Below are 20,394 nucleotides of genomic sequence, written 5' to 3'. Positions count from 1 at the left end.
CCTTGCTCCCCACTGAGATAGATCTGGGAAAACAGCACCTTGTGGAAAATAAAGAAAAATCAGAACCCCCCCCATTCAATCATTTTTGACATTGATGCCAAAAAGATCAAACAAGGATAACATCTTAAACAACTATTTGAACAACCTATACTAAAAATGCAAGATGAGTTGGGAGTAAACTAATCAGGCAGTGGGAAAAAAGTTTACTCATCACCAGTATTTACAGTTTTCCAATCTGCTGGAATGCGCATGTAGAGTCACAGGTTCTTGCAGATGTAATCGCCTTAACTTCATCTGACCAAATGCAGGCTCCTTGTCCCAGAGCTGGGCAATCTTGTAGGTTAGCATCACACTCACATGAGGTGAGGGACCGATACATCTGCAAACAATGAAACCAATGAAAACAAATCAAGTTCAGCAAGAAGGCAGCCTTCATCTCCCTTTATACTACTGACAGCCAACTTCCAGGGAAGCTCGTGACCCTTTTGAATTACTCCATCTGACAGGTGTCACCAGGTCACTGGAATATGCATGTAGTGTAAAAAATTAATTCAACATCAGCTTAATCCTTCCTTTAACCCTGACTGATCACAACTGACCCCAACCTCAAATACTCATCTCACTGACCCAAAGAGACAAAACCCAAATTGTTCTTGCTTCTCTTCCAAGATCAGTTAAAATTAAAGACTATCAAATACTCAGTTCTCCATGAAATGAACTAAAGACAAGGCTTTCATATTGTCTCGCATTCCTCCAACCCAGATATTAGGGTCTTTCAAGTCCATTGTAAGTGCAAAAATAAGTAGGCAAAAGAAAAGTTGAATCTACACATGTACTACACCATTGCTGCAACTCCTATTCACATGCCAAAGGTTGCCTGCCCAATATACTCTATGTAGCCAAATGACCCAACATAGCCAGAGTACCCAAATGTACCCAATGAAAAATGAAGTACCCCATGTAACCAGTATTCTCAAGATGCCCCATCTCTCTTACTGGGCAGAAAGACTCGCTACACCCACTCACCTGACTAGATCCTCTGATGTTACCATTGACTTTCAGCCTTTGAACAAGCACCCCATTCCTCCAGCAGATCTTGCTAAAGATCCCAGAGACCAGCCCCATCTGCACTCCTGGTGATGAAAGGTCATCCGTCTGGGAGCAAAGGTCTGGTCAACCCTCCCGGCAGCATAAAACCTAGTAGACAGTTTTGGCATGATCCATCTCCACTTGGAAAACCGCAAGAACATTTACTCCCAGCTCCAGTTTTGTACTAAACTTGTAAAGTGTTTGTTGCAGCATCTGTCCAGGATAAAACAGGAAAACGCCCTGCAGAGAGCCAAGAGAAAACCTCCAGTCCAGGGCTCTTGCCACAGGGGAGGGATCCAAAGCAGTTCCTTCCCTGTGAGGAGAGCAGCTCCTGTGCCAACACCCATCACGAGTACCTGGCCAATATGCTGTAACCAGCAAGGAGTCTACAGTGGAGGAGGCTGTTGGTGTGCCACATCACTATTGTACTGCTGTGCATCTAAACTGATTTATTTGCATGTGTGCACCCATGAAATAAATCAGATGCAAAGCAGTAATTGTCTTACAGAGCCAGAATGGACAGCCAGTTAAGTGCACATTAGTATACAAATGCCTCAACCAAGCAGGGAAGAAAAATTACCCAGAAGAAAGCCCAATAAAGCTTCACCTCCATGTTATCCACCAGAAGAGGTCCAAGAGCTTAACATGTAGCCTACTCCAAAAGAAGCTTTTTGTCCTTCAGTAAACAGTTCTGACAAGCAAATGCTAAATGGTCATATAGCATCAAGTTTGCTATGGATAAGGTTAGACAGGAAAAGAGTGAAACTCACCTCTGCTCCAGGGACATGTCCTCTATTACACCACCCTTGCACCTGCTCCAAGATCCATGTACATCCAGGAAATTCAAGGACTACTTGCAGCACCTCTTTGCTTTCCACGGTTTAAACCACAGACTTCAATACTTACCAATGGGCATCAACAGGGTACAGCTGGTATCCAGTGAGCATCCTCTGAGCAGGGTTCTCCAAGCCTGTCACTGCACTGTGCATTCAGCTGGCCAGGAACTGCGAAACACTGATTGAACTATAATCAAAATCACAAATCTGCATCACTTCTGACCCATCACAGGAAAAACAGCTACACTTGCACCTCCTCTACTTACCTCCAAACCCACCTGTACCTAGGCCTCAAAAGTGCACAGATTAGGGCGAGAGCAAATGCATATCCACACCAAAAGATGCTAGTAACGGCCCAAGAACGTCGGGCAGTGGGATGATCGGTTTACCCACCATTTCCACACTTTTTCAGAGGCTCGGGAGTTTTTGTAGATGAGAACTTGAAGCAGGTGGATCGCCTCACCTTATTCAGGACAAAGCTAGCCTCCTTTCTTCTGAGCTAGACCATCATAGAGCATGGCATCATTGAGACAGACACCACTAACATTTTGACAGTTCTGGATCTTGTTGCAATACTCCAGGCCAGTTCTCACGCTGGACTTAGATGCTGTTGCTTCACTTCCTTGAGATTAGCTTGGATACTGGCTGAAACCAGAAATCAAAACTAGTCAAATCAGTTTCAAAAGCAAGAAAGGTAGAAAATTTGAGACAACCAATTAAAAACCTGTAGCTTAACCAACTGAGCCTTATAACCAAGATCCATGATGTTACTTAACCCATTTACAGTAGTTCATGTAGACGTATTGAACATTCAAGCACAACTTACCCATCCTTAAAATCCAACCATCACTACCAAAAAACAATTGATTATGCATACAAAAGTTGCATATCCAAATAAAATAGTACTTGAAATTCAGTCTTTTTAAAGAGACTCTAAAAGTGTATACCTAGTGCAGCAGAACCTTTGCCTTAAACTTCATTTGAGCCAAGCCACTTCTGGTTTTGCAAAAAAAAATCCAAAACACCAAGGATCCACAGCAGTACGAGATCAAAACACTCCATCTTCAGTACCAAACAGCTACAGCCTTAACCGAGGTGAAAAGGCTTTAGAGCTTAAACACTTTAAACTGAAACAAAAGCTCGCAGTATTCAAAACTGATAGGGCACCAAGTGGACTGAAGTCTTTGAGCTGCATCATGCACTCGACAATCATGGAGATAACACCTTGAACACATACCAATGAACCCATGGTCAAACCAAGACTCGCGTTCCCCAATGACTAGAAGTGCCTTTAAAAAGGCTTTCTGAAAGATCAACAGAACCACTTAACCAAGTTTCACAGCCAGTTTTACACCAATAACAGTTTGTGCTCATGGTTAAAGTACACATCCAGAATAAGAAAGTCCTGACAGTCTTCATGTAGCTCTCTCCCTCACAAGGCACAGTACACAACCACTTCTAATCAGCTGGAAACTCACTCCCCTTTGTGCACTAAACCTCTGACAGGATTGATTGTGGTGGACATTCACAGAATACAGTCTCACTGGGTAATCAGGAAGACGCCATACTTGGCTTAGTTCCCCCTTTAAATTTACTAAATTCACTTCTAAAATTTCAATGTAAGATTTAGTTACACGTGTGCACCCATGAAATAAATCTTACATACTGAAAATTCACTAATTTTCCAGTCATTCCATAAACAATTTTGCCAAATCCTCCCCAGTGCTTGCACAACACTTTCAGTATTTGACTTCTGTCCCCTGATTAACCAGTACTTATGCTAGTGACACTTTACCATGAAGGCTAAAAAAAAACCAACAAAGAACCCCAGCAGCTGCAGGCTACATAATCAGAGTCCCCCCCCTTACCTGGAACAAAGTCAACTTTGGCTCAACCAGCCAGGTGGCTCAGGTGCTCCTGGGAACAGCCATCAAAAGGCTGGTGTGCAGAGGAGCAGTTGTAAAAGAAAGCCGCTCCTACCTTTGAGGGTGGTGTCAAGCCCACAGCTGCCCCACACAGCCTCCCCAGTCTATTCTGGAGTGATAAGGATCTCACTGATCTACTGGGTCTCCTGACTTGGTATTTCACATTTTGAACCCATCTCCAAGGAATCTCAAGAGGAGGAGGCTGCTGGTGCTACAACTGCTTAAGCAAGAAACATCACCAAAACAAAAGCCTACAAGAAAGAAAACCTACAGTTCCACATATTTACCCTGTTAAACAGGAAGCTAAACTTGCACAGTGAATCTCAAAACTAAGCCTAGTACAAAACTGAAAATGCATTTGGAATTTGCTAGCAAGACACTCACACCTGACTCCATATAAACAAGATGCTTTTAATCAAACTAGTTTGATATTTCAGTCATCTTTGATTGGGGAAAGTGTAGAGAACCACAGTCACAAGGTGCAAAATGCCAAAACTCACCAATGATTAGACAATGTTCTACACAACCTTCCCACGTGTTTAATACTCACAGAACACTCCCACTATCCTTTCAGACGGCCAATACTATTCAATGGAAGCTCATCTCCAAACAAGGTGTCCATCAGCAGTTTGCATTCAGGTGGGCAGGGACTGGGGAGCACAAATCACAGCATTCCACCCTAAATCACAGAAACATTCCAGAGACCAAAACACCAACACTCTTCTCTTGAGACCAGGAGCATCTTGTCTTCAACCACTGCCAAGTGCACCAACTGTAAAAGAAACAGAACTTACCACTCCCATCCTCCACACAGAGGGGACCAGGTTGTGCTGTGTAGGCTGCTCCCAACTTTAAAAGCTCTCCTCACACTGACCTGAATCTCTCCTTTGCTTACCTTCTGCTCACATTGTTCACTCGGCGCAGCCCAAGTTCATCAGCAGTAATGCTTCCTACTCCCCCGTTCTCAGTCTGACAGCTGTCACCTGCTCATTGGAATACACAGTGTAAAAAAAAGTATTTCAACATCACCATCTTGCATCACAACACTGGCTTGAATACTGAAGATGACTAACAGATTGCTACAGTTAATTAGTTGCAAAATCAAAGATTCTCAAAATATTCAGTTTTCCATGCAGTAAACTAAAGAATGCTTTGCTTTCAGATTGTCCTGCATCTCTAACCCTGATTACAGGGTCTTTCAACTTCAAGTACAAACTAGAAGTAGCCAAGGGTTTCTGTCATACAACACTATGTCCCATGCCAAAAGCCATCTGTCCAGTACACATAAATTATACCCCATACAACAGTCTACACAATTGTACGTGAACCCAGAGTACCCAGGTGTATGTACTGTACCCAATGAAAATGTTCCCCATGTAGCTAGTGTACACATTGTAGTCAAACCTGAATCCTCTGATGTTATCAATGACATTCAGACTTGGAAAAAGCTCCCCACTCCTCCAGTAGACCTTCACAGAAAGAGACCGGCCCCATCTACACTCCACTCCTGGTGATGAAAGGTCTTCCCTCAGGAGCACAAGCCTTCTCATCCCTACTGGCAGCAGAGAGCCTGAAATGGAGAGAAGGATTTAGCCCAAGTCCTCTTCCTTTCTTAGAAACAGTCAAGTCTGCATTTTCACTACCAACAGGGTCCAAAGTCAAACCAACAGGACAACACCCTGCAGAGAGCAAAGGAAACCCCCAGTCCACTGTCGTGCCACAGGGGAGCAAGTGCAGTTCCTGTGCAAACACCCATCAAGAGAACCTGGCTGACATGCTGTCTCCTCAGAGTTGTAACCAGTAAGGAGTCTGAATCATCGGGTCACAATTGAACCAAAGTGATTTATTTACATGTGTGCACCCATGAAATAAATCACATACAAAGCACTAATTTAGTCTTTGAGAGCCAGAATGACAGCCAGTCAAGTGCACGTCAGTGCCTCACCCAATCAACGAGCAAGCATCACCCAAAAGAGACCAGACAAATCCAAAATTACACCTCATTTCTAAATGGATAGCATGTTGCAATGAGGTTCAAGAGTTTAACACTAAGCCTACACCAAAAGTACCTTTTCCTCCATTGTAAAATTCTTACAAGTGAGGGGGTCGTTTGATCAATTTGGACTAAGCAACATGAAAGATATCTGAAAGTGAAGCTCACTCACCAATACTAAATGGTTAGAGCATCAAATTTGGTTTGGATTAGGGAAGACAGGAGAAAAGTGAAACTCACCTCTGCTCTGGGTAGTGCAACTGCTCCAAGATACATGGGCATCCAGGAAATGTAAGGACAGCTTGCAGCACGTCTTTGCTCTCCCGTTTTAAAGTTCTGCACTTTATACTCACGGTAGGGCATCAACAGGTCACACAGCTGGCATCTTTTCGGCCAGCCAGTGAGCTTCCTCCGAACAGGATTCTCCAGGCTGTCACTCCACACTGTGCATACAGCTGGCCAGGGACCGGGAAGCACATCACTGCTGACCAAATGCACAAAAAGTTTGACTTGCACCTCCCCTCTACTTGCCTTGAAACTCACCTTTACCTTGGCCACATGGTTGCACTGATTGGGTTAGGATCAATGATCAGGTCAGCATTGAAGGTGCAGGTTATAGGTTAGGGTCAGGAATTTCAGGCAGTGGGATGATTGGTTTACAGTCTGTGAGTCCTGACAATTTCAGCTGATGAAAAAAAAAAATTGAGCAGATGCATCACCTCAGCTTTATCCATACAATTAGTTAATTCGCCACCATAAAAGGATCAATGATCACTAAAACAAAACACTTGATTTTCATCCAATAAAACTCAGGGCTGCAGTAAATCTGATTACACTGGCTTGCAAAAAAAAAACTAGAAAAAAATTAAAACCTCAAAAGAAGCTATTACTCTTACCTACCAAAGTAATACTAACATTTTAAAAGTAAAAAACCACCACAATCACGGGAGTGTCTTCACCTGCTGCAGCTGGGAACACACTGGCTCCAGGGCTGCCTTATAAAACTCCTCAGGGCAATTAACAGGAGCCAATCCCAACCTGTGCTCAGTGTCCCACCTCCACTGTTTCCAATTCAACACAACTGCTTCCAATGACTAAACTAGCACTTACCACCTCATCTGTTAATCATATGAGATTTGGATAATTAATAGATTACAATCAACCATAGAGAACTTTCCCACCACTATTAATCCATTAGTTATCTCAAACTAAAAAGGAAATTAACCTTTATTTAAAATAAAATAAGACTGGAGGAACAAATTACTTAACCATGTGTTCAGCTTGGGACGACTAGAGAAAGGTACGATATCTGAAACATACTTGAAGTAAAGCAGAAATATTAACCAGTACAGACAACAATTCATTTGCATATGACTTAATTACATGCAGCACTTTATGGTCCCAAGAACTAGCATGGAAACTGCTGAGCAAGAGACATTAGGACAGAGGTCTTAGTTCTGAAAAATTCCTTATCTGGAGCAAGCACGGCACTACCCACTTGATTCAAACCCATTTTAAACGGATACAATGCATGTAAAACCAAAAGATTCGAGCCGGAGGTCTCCATTCGCCTTGAGCTCACATCTCCTACCACTATATGGGTACAGAGTAACAGATTCCACTCTTAGACTCCATCATGGATAAGTACAACTGACACCCCTGCATGTTGTCACACTCAAATAAGTCCTTCTTGACCCAAGGCCTGCTTGTCCCTTCTGACAGCAGAGACCCTGAAATGGAGAGAAGGATTTAGTCCAAGTCCTCTGCACTTTTCAGAAATACTAAAGGAAGCTCAACCCCAAATCCAGGATCGCGCTGAACTTGCAAAATGTTCAGTATAGCACCTGCCCAGGACAAACCAACAGGGAAACAGAGCAGAGAAAACCCCCCCAGTTCAGGGCTCTTTCCACAGGGAAAAGATCCAGTGCAGTTCCACTCCCGTGAAGAGAGCAGTTCCTGTGCCGACACCCATCAAGAGAACCTGGCTGACATGCCATCTCCTCAGAGTCTCAACCAGTAAGGAGTCTGCAGTGTGCCAAGTCACGGTTGTACCGCAGTGTATTCAATGTGATTTACTTACATGCAGTAATTCAGTCTTTGAGTCAGAATGGCAGCCAGTCCAGTGCACGAGAGTGTAGGAGAGCTTCAACCAAGCAGGGAACAAACCCAGAAAGAAAGCCAAAAAGGTTTAACACATTAAAAACCATGTCATTTGCCACCAGAAGATATCCAAGAGGGGGGGGGGGGGGGGGTGAGTGAAACCCACCTCGTCTCCAGGCACAGTGTCCTTCTAGACACTACCCTTCCATCTCCTCCAAGATCCATGGAGCATCCAGGAAACTTGAGGACAGCTTACACCTCTTCAGTTTCCCCACTGTTCAAAGCACAGGACTTCCATACTCACAAATGGATAACAGGTCACAAAGCTGGTATCCTTTTAGCCAGCCAGTGAGCTCCCTCCGAACAGGATTCACCAACCTTGTTTCTCCACACTGTGGATTCATCTTGCCAGGGATTGGGGAACACTGATTATTGTACTAAAATCAATTGACAATCCACACCAACAACTGACCAACCTCACAAAGAAATTGACCTGCACCTCCCCTCTACGTACCTTCAAACTCACCTTTACCTTGGCCACAAGAGTGCACTTGAGTTAAGAGCAATAATTGGATCAGCATTGAAGACTCTGGCTGACTGGATTACTGACCAGTATTTCCTGCAAACCGCCCATCACAGAGCAGCCAAGGTCAGGGATTCAGGCAATAGCTGAAATAGGCACAGCCTTCCGCTTCCTCAACATTCTTCCTTTGACACGGCAGACATCCAGTGAAACTGGATCCTTTTGCAATATTTATTAATGATTGTCAACAGCTCACTAGAATAAACATGTAGCACCAAACAACAACAAAAAAAAAAAAACAATGAATCCAAAAAGTCCAGTTTCAAATTCAGTGCATCCAACTCAATTCCACCCCAATCCTGATGGATCACTGATCCTAACCTTCAATGCTGGATCCTTACTGGCTGAAAGAAAAAAAATCCTTGTCCTGCTCACCCAGGACATAGATGCCCTTGCTTCTCTTCCTTGACATTAGCTTGCAAGCTTCTGAGGCAAGAGATTAGAATTCTTCAACTTGCTTCCCCCTGCCACACAAATACTCAGATCTTTAGGTCAATTTACAGAAGTTTAACATTACTAAAGTAAAGGAAAAAGATCTCTTCCATTAACTATTTTTCCCCATCTGGACACAGGGTACATACAAGTACATTTAATGTACACCTAAATAAAACTACCAGCACTACTACATAAAAACAGTAACAAGTTTACAGTACAGAGAATTGACAGACGTTTCAAAGTTGTATACCCAAACAAATAGTGGTGGACAATGCTTTAAGAAAATGCCTCAACACACAACTTAAGAGGTGCAGTAAGTTTGCATTTGTTACAAAAAGAGCAGAAAGTCCCCACCCCCCGCACCTCCCAAAAAAATAATTAGGTTCCACAGCAGTACAAAACCAAAAACACTAACCATCTTCAGTACCAACAGCAGCAGCCTTGACTGGAGCTCCATAAAAGGGGAAAGATTTGAGCTTTAACACTTAAAATTGATTTCAGCCTTCCAGCCACAGCATGCTCTCTACCATTAGGGAGATTACAGCTTGTACATATGCAGAACAAGCCATTGGTAAAACTAAGCTTAACATTCCCTAAACATGTCATTAAAATGTACTACAAAAGGTGTAAAAATAGAAATAGTTTACTACCATAGTATCTTGTATGGTCACAGGTCAATACACAGGAGCCAAGGGAAAAATATGCAGTATAAAACCAGTTTAAACAGGAGCACAAACAATGAAGTCCTCCAGCACAAGAAAGTTTCCATACTGCTCTCTCTCCCTTCTCACAAGAGAATACATACCACTTCAGTCACCTAGAAACTCATCCCTCCCTTTTCTGCACTAAACCTCTGACAGCACAGCTTTTAGTGCAGATAATGGGGAAAAATACAGCCTCACTGGGCTAAATCAGGAAGTCCACCTTACACTAGACTGGAGCATAGGGTTCCCCATTTTTTAATTTAATTCAGTTCAGAATTTCAGTCAATGTAAGATTTAGTTACATGTGTGCACCCATGAAATAAATCTCACATACTGTGAATCTCCATTTTCCACTGGTACCCTTAGCAAAATAATTTAGCCAGATCTTTCCCTATGCTTGCACAACACTTTCAGTATTGGACTTCCATTCCTCATTTACCACTTCACCATTTAAGCTAGAAAACCCAAAGAACCCCAGCAACTACAACTAAACAAAAGCTTTAAAATCAGGGACCCCTCCTGCCTGGAACAGTCACTTATGGCTCAACCAGCCAGGTGGCTCAGGTGCTCCTAGAAACAGCCATTCCAAGGCTGGTGTGCAGAGTGGCAGTCAGAACAGAAAGCCACTCCTACCTTTGAAGGAGGATCAAGCAATGTCAAGCCCAGATCTGCCCCACACAATCTCCTCTGGTCTCTACTCCTGGGTGGTAGAGAACTCACTGAGCAGCTCCGACAAAGTCCCCTGACAGCTGTTTTCTTGGTTTAGAAACCAAGAACTCCTCAAGCAGATCTTCACTGAAGAGAAAGCACCCAGTCTACAGTGTGCCACATCTGCACATTCCTGGCAAATACAGGTCATCCCTTTAGGAGCAAAGGCCTGGTCAACCCTTCCAACAGCAGAACCTGAAGTAGAGATTTAGATTTGATCCTCTTCACTTTGAAACAGTAAGAATTTTTACTCCCAGTACCAGTTTAGTACTATACATGTCAGTATATAGTACAGCACCCAGAGGATAAGAAAACCTACACCTCAAATTAAACCAACACTCAAACAATAGAAAATCACCAGAAGTCTTCCAAAACTAACACTAAGCCAATTCTTAAGGGTTAAAAAAAAAATCACTTCACTAATGCTCACATACTGGTTACATGTAAAAAGCTACATGTATATGGAAAATTCATCTTTAACCTACTCTACATAAACGACAGGATACAAGAGTGAAACTCACCTCCTCCTAGACACTACCTTTACAACTGCTCAAGATCCATGGGCATCCAGAATATTCAAGGACTGCTTGCAGCACCTCTTCACCTTCCACTGTTAAAACCACAAGACTTCAATATGCACAGGTGGGCATCAACAGGTCACACAGTGGGTATCCTTTTAGCCAGCCAGTGAGCTTCCTCTGAACAATTCTCCAAGCTGTGACTCCATACTGTGCATTGAGATGGCCAGGGATTGAGAAGCTCTGAGCATTGCAGTGTAGTTTAACTCACAGACAATCAGAACCACTGCTGAACAGCCTTATAAAAAGCTGGTCTGTGCACAGTTTCCACACACCATTCCAACAAAATCTCATCTGGAAACTCCACCTGCATCCTTTCAAGTGAATGTGCTCATTGTCACCATCTGCCTCTCAGAACAGCACCTGAAGGAGACAAGGGCAGCAAAACAGTGATGACCACCCAACTCCCACAGAGGGAACCAGAACAAGTGCCATACAGACTTCTCCCAGGATTAAAAGCTCACCTCACACTGACCTGCATCTCCTCTCTACTTACCTTCAGCTCCCCTTGATCACTGAAGGAAGCCCAAGACCACAAGCAGCAGTACAGTTTTCTACAGTCCAGCAGAGACTGGAACACTAGCATATTGGACAGAGAAGGGTCTTCCCTGATGTCCCAGTGAAACTGGGAAGTCAGGATATAAAGCCTTTCTTGTTGCCAGTTTGAGCTCTAGAGAAGAGATTACAGTATTTACCAACAAGAGTTTCATACACTAAAACAAAATGTACAAGTGTTGGGAAAACTAAAAATCATCTGAACCAAAAGCAAATAGAGACTTCACACTAATCTTAACTTCACTCCATACTCTCAAGTATTGACACTTCTTAAAGTTTTTGAAACACATCTATGCAAAAGCTTTAGAATTCTTCAACAACTCCTGGTTAAAAAAAAAGCATAGCAAAATCATTTACCTTATACAATAATGACACTAAAAACTAACAACCACCAGTCTAATAACACAAAATCTCTTTCACTTGCTGTAGTAAGAGACAAAGAGAGCCCAAATGCCTACCCTCCTGGGCTGCCTTGTATAAGCCTCATGATGACCTCACAGCTGTGGCTAATTCACCAGGGGCCAATCCCAGCATCTCCTCAAAAGGCCACCACCATATCCCCACCGCTCCTAATACAACACACACCTGCTTCCAATGACCAAACAAGCATTAGCCAGCTAACCTATTGATCTCTCATCCCAAAGCCAAATTAATTTCCAAATTACTACCAAGAACACTCGTTAAATAGCACCCTGCTCCTGTTATTCAATTAGTTGCAATTTCTTAGTGATTAAACCACCTTTTTATCCCTTCAATTTCACTCATAAATGGTGAAAAGTGACTTGAAGCCAAACTGCAAATTATTCAAGATCCTTAAAATGTCCTTAACATAATTTCAAATGTTCAAAGTTTATATATATATATCCATACTGTATATCACATATATAAACACAACACGTTTGGTTGTGTAACAAAACATAACTGCAACCTTGATATTAACTTAACATAAAATTTTATTTGGTGAAAACAATCACTAATCACACAGAAAAAAAACAAGAAAAAATAACACTCCTACACTCTTGAAAAAAAAAACCCATTAATTTAAAAAGTTAATTTATATGACAAATGAACATGGTGGGAGTACAATAAGTAATGGGTGGGCTCTTAAATGTCACATTTATATCTGCAGATGACTAGAAACTCAACTCTCCTACATATGTGTGTGTTTACAAGGCTGTGTTTTCATTCAGTTCAGTTTATTTGTTATATACACAAGTGCAATGAAATCCTTATTCACATGTTTGCTCCAATAAAAGACATTAAGGAATACCCCTTTTAACTGTGCGTTAAACCTGTTTCACAGCCACTACGACTGTCACCTGTGGATGCTTTGCTCCTCTCTGTTTTTGCTACATTCCATGGGGGAGGTGCCAGCCCGGCTCAGGGTATAAAACAGAGGACTCCCTTTGCTCCTGTTTCCATTCAGTAGTTCAGAACAGGGGTAAGTACTGGCTGCTCTGTGGGGTAGAATATGTTCTTGAGGTTCCCTATAATTTTATAGGGCTGAACCAGTTGGCTTTTTACTCTCTGGGGTTAAAGGGGACAAGCACTCCTGGACTGGAGCAGCAAGTGTTTGTATTGTTGCTAAATATTGATTTAAATGAGTTTTAACAAGGTTGTTTTATCAAACACTTGATTATGACCATTTAGTTTGCATTCCCATAATAGTATAATAAAGATGGTAAAAATGTAACTAGTATATGTTTCTTGATTACCTGGTAGAAAGCAGCTGAGCTGCATGAAGCCATTTCTGGTGGATTAATTGATATTTTAGGTGGATATCTGCATCAGCATGTGCAGTCTGCAAAGGAACAAGTAATAGGCATATTCCATGCTGAAAAGAGAAGAAAGAAAACACATTTCAACTGTGAAGCCTTCTTACTAGTTTCTAATTGATTTTTGCTTGTTTTTTTTGCTTGGAAAACTGGTTTTGCTCAGGTTTCTTGTGGAGGTGCCAGCCCAGCTTAAGGTGTAAAAAGTCACTGCTCCTGTGTTCATTCAGCATTTATAAAGTGGTGACATCTGGCTGTTTTTGGGACAAGCCTCTTTTTGTCAAGTGCTGTTTTTCTCTAGTTGACTTTTTTAATGAGTGAAGGCTCTTAGATTAGTTCACTTGGCTGGTTCTAGTAAACTGACAGGAGTGCCTGTTCCTGATGGAAAGGTCAGGATACTGTGAGCTGGGTAGGTACACTGTAGCAGTGTCAATTTTCCTTCGTGTGGAATCCTTCTGTTAAGTTACGAAACATTTCCACCTGCCCACCAAAGTGAGGGTTTCCCAGTTTATTGAAAATAACTTTCTGAATCTTGGGAAACAATTCCAGTGGCTCTTAACTCTAGAGAAGTGGTTCCCAATCCTGTTCCTGGTGACCTTGTTTCAGCTCAGCCCTTAGTTACACAATCAAACCCTTCATTGACTTCAGATTAATCTGAAGTTTGTTCCCTGCTCTTACTCATGTTGGAGATTTAAAGTAATATATTGTAAGTCAAATAAAGTCCCAAAGGTGTGCGGGTCACCAAGACTTGGAACTATTACTCTAGAGCATAGATACCCAGTCTTGGCCCGACAAACTTACTCTTCAGATTTTCCATGTTTTTAAAGAATTGGCACCTAATGAGCAGTGTTAACCAGAGCTGTTGTCCTTGTCCTTCATTTCCCAGCTGGAATCAACCTGAGTTTGGGAAGGAGGACCCCTGGACCCCTGTGAAGCATGATCCGGAGAACAGGAGGTGCTGTACTCCTGCCATTGTGGGAGTCTTGAACAGCGCTTAGCCACATCACGGAGGCAGACGCCTTGGGTTCTTTCAATAAAGGGCTGGGTAATATGCTTATGTGATTACACAAAAGCTATATAACCAAAATAACTGATTTGTAATTTTCCTTAATTAAACAACCATAAAATACAGATATAGGTGTACCCCTACCCTTGAGAAGGATAGACTATGGCTTTGACTACTAAACTTCAAATGGCCTATCAATAGTATCCATTTTCCTTACCTCATGTACAGCATCAAACCCTGGTCTGGTGGTTCATCTTCAGTGCTTCTACCTGTCATTTTTGCAAAACGTGATGCAGAGCTTTGTTCCTGGTGCACACTGTTCTTTTGTAACACTTGCACAAAATGCTTCTTGTGTAGAGCGTGGAAAAGGTGAGTAAATGTACTAGTTTCCCTGAATCACAGATTCAACTGCACAGGTTATAACTGTAATACTGTTTACAACACATACTAGTTTGTGCCAAGTTTTGAACTATAATGGCATTTTAAGTGATTGATTCATCATTAGTGTAGTTTTTAATCTGTTACTCTCATCTTTTTTTTCATAGGCAAGTGTACTATTCTAGATTTATAAAAGTTATAAATCTTACCATCTTCACTTGGGTGCAACATGTAACACTGCAAGTGTTAATCCATGGGCACAGTACTGCAATTACACTGGGTGGGGGGGGGAGTGGAGGTGAATGCTGGACACGTTCCTACTGGAATAGTGCTCTATAGGCAATCTTAAAATTATCTTCCAGTTTTAAGGCTCAGCAGTGGAAACCAATCTATTGTTCACTTTGTAATTAACTCTTTCTTGTTCTTTTACAACCAAAAAACGTGGACAGCTTCCTCCTCAAGCACTTACTAGTTTAAAACATGCATTTTTAGCTGCTGTGGTACTAGTAATACATATCTACTACCTGCAACTACAACCAGCATGTGGTGGCAGTGCCAGATGAGATTAAGTGTCACAAGTAGAAGTTCACACCCATGTCTTTCCAGGATATAATCTGGAGTTTAACTGTCTGCCTATGCATGCTACAAGCCATCAGTCCTTTAAAATGGTAACTATCATTGGTTAAATGTTTGTTTTGTTTATACAGTTAACTGACTGTTTTAGAAATGAAGCTTTTCCATTGCCTTTCCAGTCTGACCTTACCAGAATCTCACTACTCTTTACAAAATCCACAAGGTGCCCAAGATCAATATCGTCTTCTGGATATGTAGCAGCTTCACATGTGCACCTCAATGCAGGCTGACATCAGTAAGGAGGAATTGAGACCCAGTTTAATTACTGCAGTTTAATTTAGGCCTCCTGTACCTATTGGGTGGAAGAAAAGTGATGCTGCCGAATAAATATTGTATAACTAATAAGGTTAAGGAGGTTTCATACAAAATAATTAATCATACTTACCTAGTTGAGACCCTTGTTGTCCAGCAATTTAAAATTGATATAAGTGATAAATGTGTTTTTTTTGTGACAGTAACTTTTCAATATTTATTTTGGTTATGTCCCATGGTAAAACCTTTCTGGACTAAGTTGCAAACTTATATTAAAAAATAGACCAATATTTATATTTGCTTTGAAGAAAGATGTCATGTTCAATTTCAGCCCCATCGAATACGATACAAAAATATCGTTTGTAACTTTATTAGAATGGCACATTATCATGTACACAAAATGAAATGGTCTGGGAAAAATCCTATGTTTGAGCATTTTAATATGGATGTAAAGGAGAATCTGCAGACTGTTTCAAATTGTAAAAATATGAAAGCGGTGCAGACTTCAATTTGTTTCAACTTTTTATAATTTGTATTTATTTTGTAATATGTACCCCTGCGATGCTTTTGTCTTGAAATGTTATCTGTACTCTTGTTTGTATTGTGTTCGATAATGCTTACATATTTTTTAAAATTAACTATTAATAAATAAAATTTAAGAACTAAAAACTATTAAATTTATATTCTGTTAACAGTATTTTAAATTTAAAAAGTTTTGAAGGTGAAATTTTGCTTAATGGCCACAAGGACCATTTCTGTAAGAATCAAAATGTATTTTTCCAGTTTAATTCCACGGATCGGCCAACAGAGGGGGCACTTCTCCTACTGCTTCTATTGAATTCATAATAATTGCTTTCACTTATATCGCGCTTTTCTTGACGGGAAAATGTAATAAATTATGGAAAATGAAGCCTGTGCACTGTGGATTGAAAACTATTTTAAGTTTCATGATGGATGAATTATGAGAAAATGTTACATTGTCTGGTGGTATTTGCAATATTCTCAAAATATACAACAGAGCGACATCTTAATAATCTCACACAACAAATATTAGAAGATCCTTCTTTTATACCTAAAAGCTTTCAAATGTTGAACAATTTAAATATTGCTTGCAGGAATCCAATAACGGTTATGAACTTTTTACAAGCTAATTGTCTGATTTAATTTTAATCTTATGATATGCATTATGGTAATGTACCGTTCTTGTATTTTATTATTGTCATTTATGTTTAAGGTTTTGATGAAAACAACAAATTTAGCTTCAGGACACTAAAGATGAATTAAATTATAAAGTAGATAATTAAATCATAGTATTGTGACCATATTTACTGGCAACCACACTATTGTCTAATTTTGGTGCTGATCTTAATCTTGTCAGTTGGGTTGCTGATTTCCTTACAGACAGAACTCAGGGCCTAAGACTCAACCATACTTCGTCTCAAGCTGCATTCTTGCACAAGTGCTTCCCGAGGATCTGTATTGTCTTCCTTTCTCCAGTATACAATTTGTAAGTTATTACCAGTCAAGTAAGACATTTGCAGACAACTGTTATTAGTTTCTTGCAGGCAGATGTGTGGGGTCATGGGCCAGCTAGAGAAGATTTTGCCACCTGGTGCAAACAAAATTACTCCAAGTAAGTTCACTGTCAGCTCAGCTCTGGGCATCAGTGTGGTGGACTGTGCTGTAAGAGTGCCTTCACTGTCAGGCCACACTCAGATCAAGAGAGCACAGCAGCACAGGGACACACTGACAGCCCAGCCAGCTGCATGACCTGCACTAGGCATACAGATGGGCTCCAAACAGCCACGAATGCCAAAGAGCCCTAAAGACAAACTTCAAACAAAAATAAACTACATTTCAAAACTCAAAGAAGGCTCTACAGCTAAAACATTATTTTCGTTCTTCTCTTCTCAGCAGGGAATAAACCCATTACTTGTTCCTTTACATTTCACAACGTTCTGTATCAAACCACCAAATTGGACATAAATTTAAATAATTAATGTTTTTGAGAAAGTAGCCTTAAAATCAAAATGACAAACTTTAAAATGAAACACCATCAAAAACAAAATCAAACAATTTGAGACAGAGTGCAGAAACACCTGAAGCAAACTACCAGAACTAAAACAAAAACACAACCACAACACTCTGATCTGCACCACAGATACTGTGAGATGGTTAGACACCACAAGCACATCCTAAAGAAGAAAAGCACAAGCACAGACCACTCTCAGCTGGAGAATAATTTGTGTAAATTTCATATATCCTACATAACGTACACTATAGGAGTCTATAAATCAAAAGTATGTCTAGGAACAATGGAACCATTGACATAAATGAAAACCAGCAGAATTAGCCTCCAAAATGGATAAGTCTGGAAAACATACTGTGAAAATCTCTACCAACAGATCCCAGACACGGAAGCATTAGACCAGAACACAAACTCCAGGCCCTCAGACCATGAAAGGCCTGTGGCCAAGACAGTCAACAATGTTTGACTTGAACTGCAGCTCAGACCTGAAGTAAAGCCTGCTCAACCTCGTCCTGACAGCTCACTGTTTCAATGAGGCCTGGAATCAAAGACTGATCACGCCCGTCTGTAAGAATGGAGACATATTCGATCCTAACAGCTACCAGGGCTTCAGTGTGAACAGTAACCTGGGAAAGGAACTCGGTCAAATCTTGAATATCTGATTACCAGCCCTACTTACTGAGCACAATGTCCTGCGTAAGAGTCAGACTGGCTTCCTACCAAACAGCCACACATCCCATCACATTTACACCTGGGCACTGCCAGCCCATCTGAACCCAGAACAGCAGAGCCTGGCACTGCTGGAGCAGGACTGTCAGTCCTGGGCACTGTCAGCCCATCTGGACCCAGAACAGCAGAGCCTGGCACTGCTGGAGCAAGACTGTCAGACCTGGGCACCGCCAGCCCATCTGGACCCAGAACAGCAGAGCCTGGCACTGCTGGAGCAGGACTGTCACACCTGGACACCGCCAGCCCATCTGAACCCAGAACAGCAGAGCCTGGCACTGCTGGAGCAGGACTGTCAGACCTGGGTACTGACAGCCCGTCTGAACCCAGAACAGCAGAGCCTGGCACTGCTGGAACAGGACTGTCACACCTGGGCACTGCCAGCCCATCTGGACCCAGAACAGCAGAGCCTGGCACTGCTGGGGCAGGACTGTCAGACCCGGGCACAGCCAGCTCATCTGGACCCAGAAAAGCAGAGCCTGGCACTCCTGGGGCAGGACTGTCAGACCCGGGCACAGCCAGTTCATCTGGACCCAGAACAGCAGAGCCTGGCACTGCTGGAGCAGGACTGTCAGACCTGGGCACTGACAGCCCTTCTGCGTGAGACCAGAGTCTTGGTTTTCCAGAAGAGATCCAGATCTCAGGAAAACAGTTAGAACAACACACTGAAGAACAACACTTTGGAACACAACCAACTACACATACCTCTGACTGACAATCAGTTCATCTGGGAGTTTTCCTGGCAGTGAAGTCACTGAAGGAGAAGGCACACAGGGCATTCTATGCCAGTAAAAGGGGGCTCTACAACATCAATCCCCCATAAAAATTTGGCTGTGAATATTCAAAAGTAGTGCAATCAGACATCAGACCCATTGCCCTATAAAGCAGGTAAATGTGGGATCCCCTCACAGAGCAGGATTACACCAAATGGGACAAACAGCCCGTCGTTACTCTATGAAAAAGAGTAAAAACATCTGTAAAAACATCCTCCGAACTGTAATGCTACAGAATCCTAAACAGACAATACACACAATACACACTAGCTGGATATTTGACCAGGCTAAAAAACAGCAAAGAGATACAGACTCTGACAAAGTACAGGTTCAGAGACCACAATCAAGCCATAGCAATGGGCTGACAAAGACCCGAATGTCCAGAGATGACAAGCTGTGCTCCCATTGCCTGAAGACAAAAGCAAAGAGAAATACACTTTCTGCCACACAGTGAGAAATATTCTTGGACAAGACAAACATTCTTCACCAATAAAACAGATCGTATCCCAATCCTGTTAGAATCAGAACAATGTCGAGTCCTACAGGGAGAGAAATAATACAGTCTGTGATCTCATGTCCCATTCTGAGGAACAGTGAGCCTGTCTCTCAATAATAATAATACAGTGTGTGATCTCCTGTCCCAGCCTGAGGAACAGACAGTGAGCCTGTTTCTCAAGAATAATAATACAGTGTGTGATCTCCTGTCCCATCCTGAGGAACAGTGGGCCTGTTCCTCAATAATAATAATACAGTGTGTGATCTCCTGTCCCAGCCTGAGGTCCAGTGAGCCTGTTCTATAATGTAATGTTCTATGTGATGGATGTTAGGTGTAAATGTCCTGTGTAAATCCTGTTTGATCAGTCTTATTGAAACTGCTGTAACTTGCGCACAGCTCTGCTGGTGTGTGAATCTGAATCGGAGGAGGGAAGGAGTGCTGTCAGAATGTCACTGCTGTTGATCTTCCAGCCCTTCCCCACATCTTATCCGTCACACATTTGCGCAAAGCCTGTTCCATCCTAGAGGACCCTCCACACCCTTTTTTTAACGATTTCCAATCCCTGCCCTCTGAAAACAGATATCGATTTCCCCCTCTGAAAACAAACAGGGTCAAGTTCTCATGTAGACCTGCGGCCACAACCCTGCTCAACAGATGACTGTCTTGGGCATGTGCCTGTGTATTGTCAGTTTGTCTGCTTTTCTATATATTGCCTGCTGCCATGAAACACATGTCCACCTTGGGGATAATGAAGACTCCCTTTCTCAAGAAAACAACGCATCTGAAAATGACTTCTCTACAAATGTTTTCACCCTCTGGTGTC

The 20,394-nt window shown here is 42.0% G+C and overlaps 1 long non-coding RNA gene across 1 annotated transcript; it reads right to left on the bottom strand.

Annotated features, from left to right (window-relative positions):
- LOC148813662 (uncharacterized) lies at positions 1-1,109 on the bottom strand. Its single transcript, XR_016086205.1, has 3 exons — positions 1,027-1,109; positions 225-379; positions 1-38 (listed from the first exon to the last, which is right to left on the bottom strand). It is a non-coding gene; the product is annotated as an uncharacterized LOC148813662 (long non-coding RNA).
- Positions 1,110-20,394: the final 19,285 nt, after the last annotated feature.

Source organism: Atractosteus spatula (assembly GCF_055471065.1).
Source record: "Atractosteus spatula isolate fAtrSpa1 chromosome 10 unlocalized genomic scaffold, fAtrSpa1.hap1 SUPER_10_unloc_1, whole genome shotgun sequence".
Classification (NCBI taxonomy): Eukaryota; Metazoa; Chordata; class Actinopteri; order Semionotiformes; family Lepisosteidae; genus Atractosteus; species Atractosteus spatula.
This window is presented reverse-complemented; position numbering and strand designations above follow the sequence as displayed.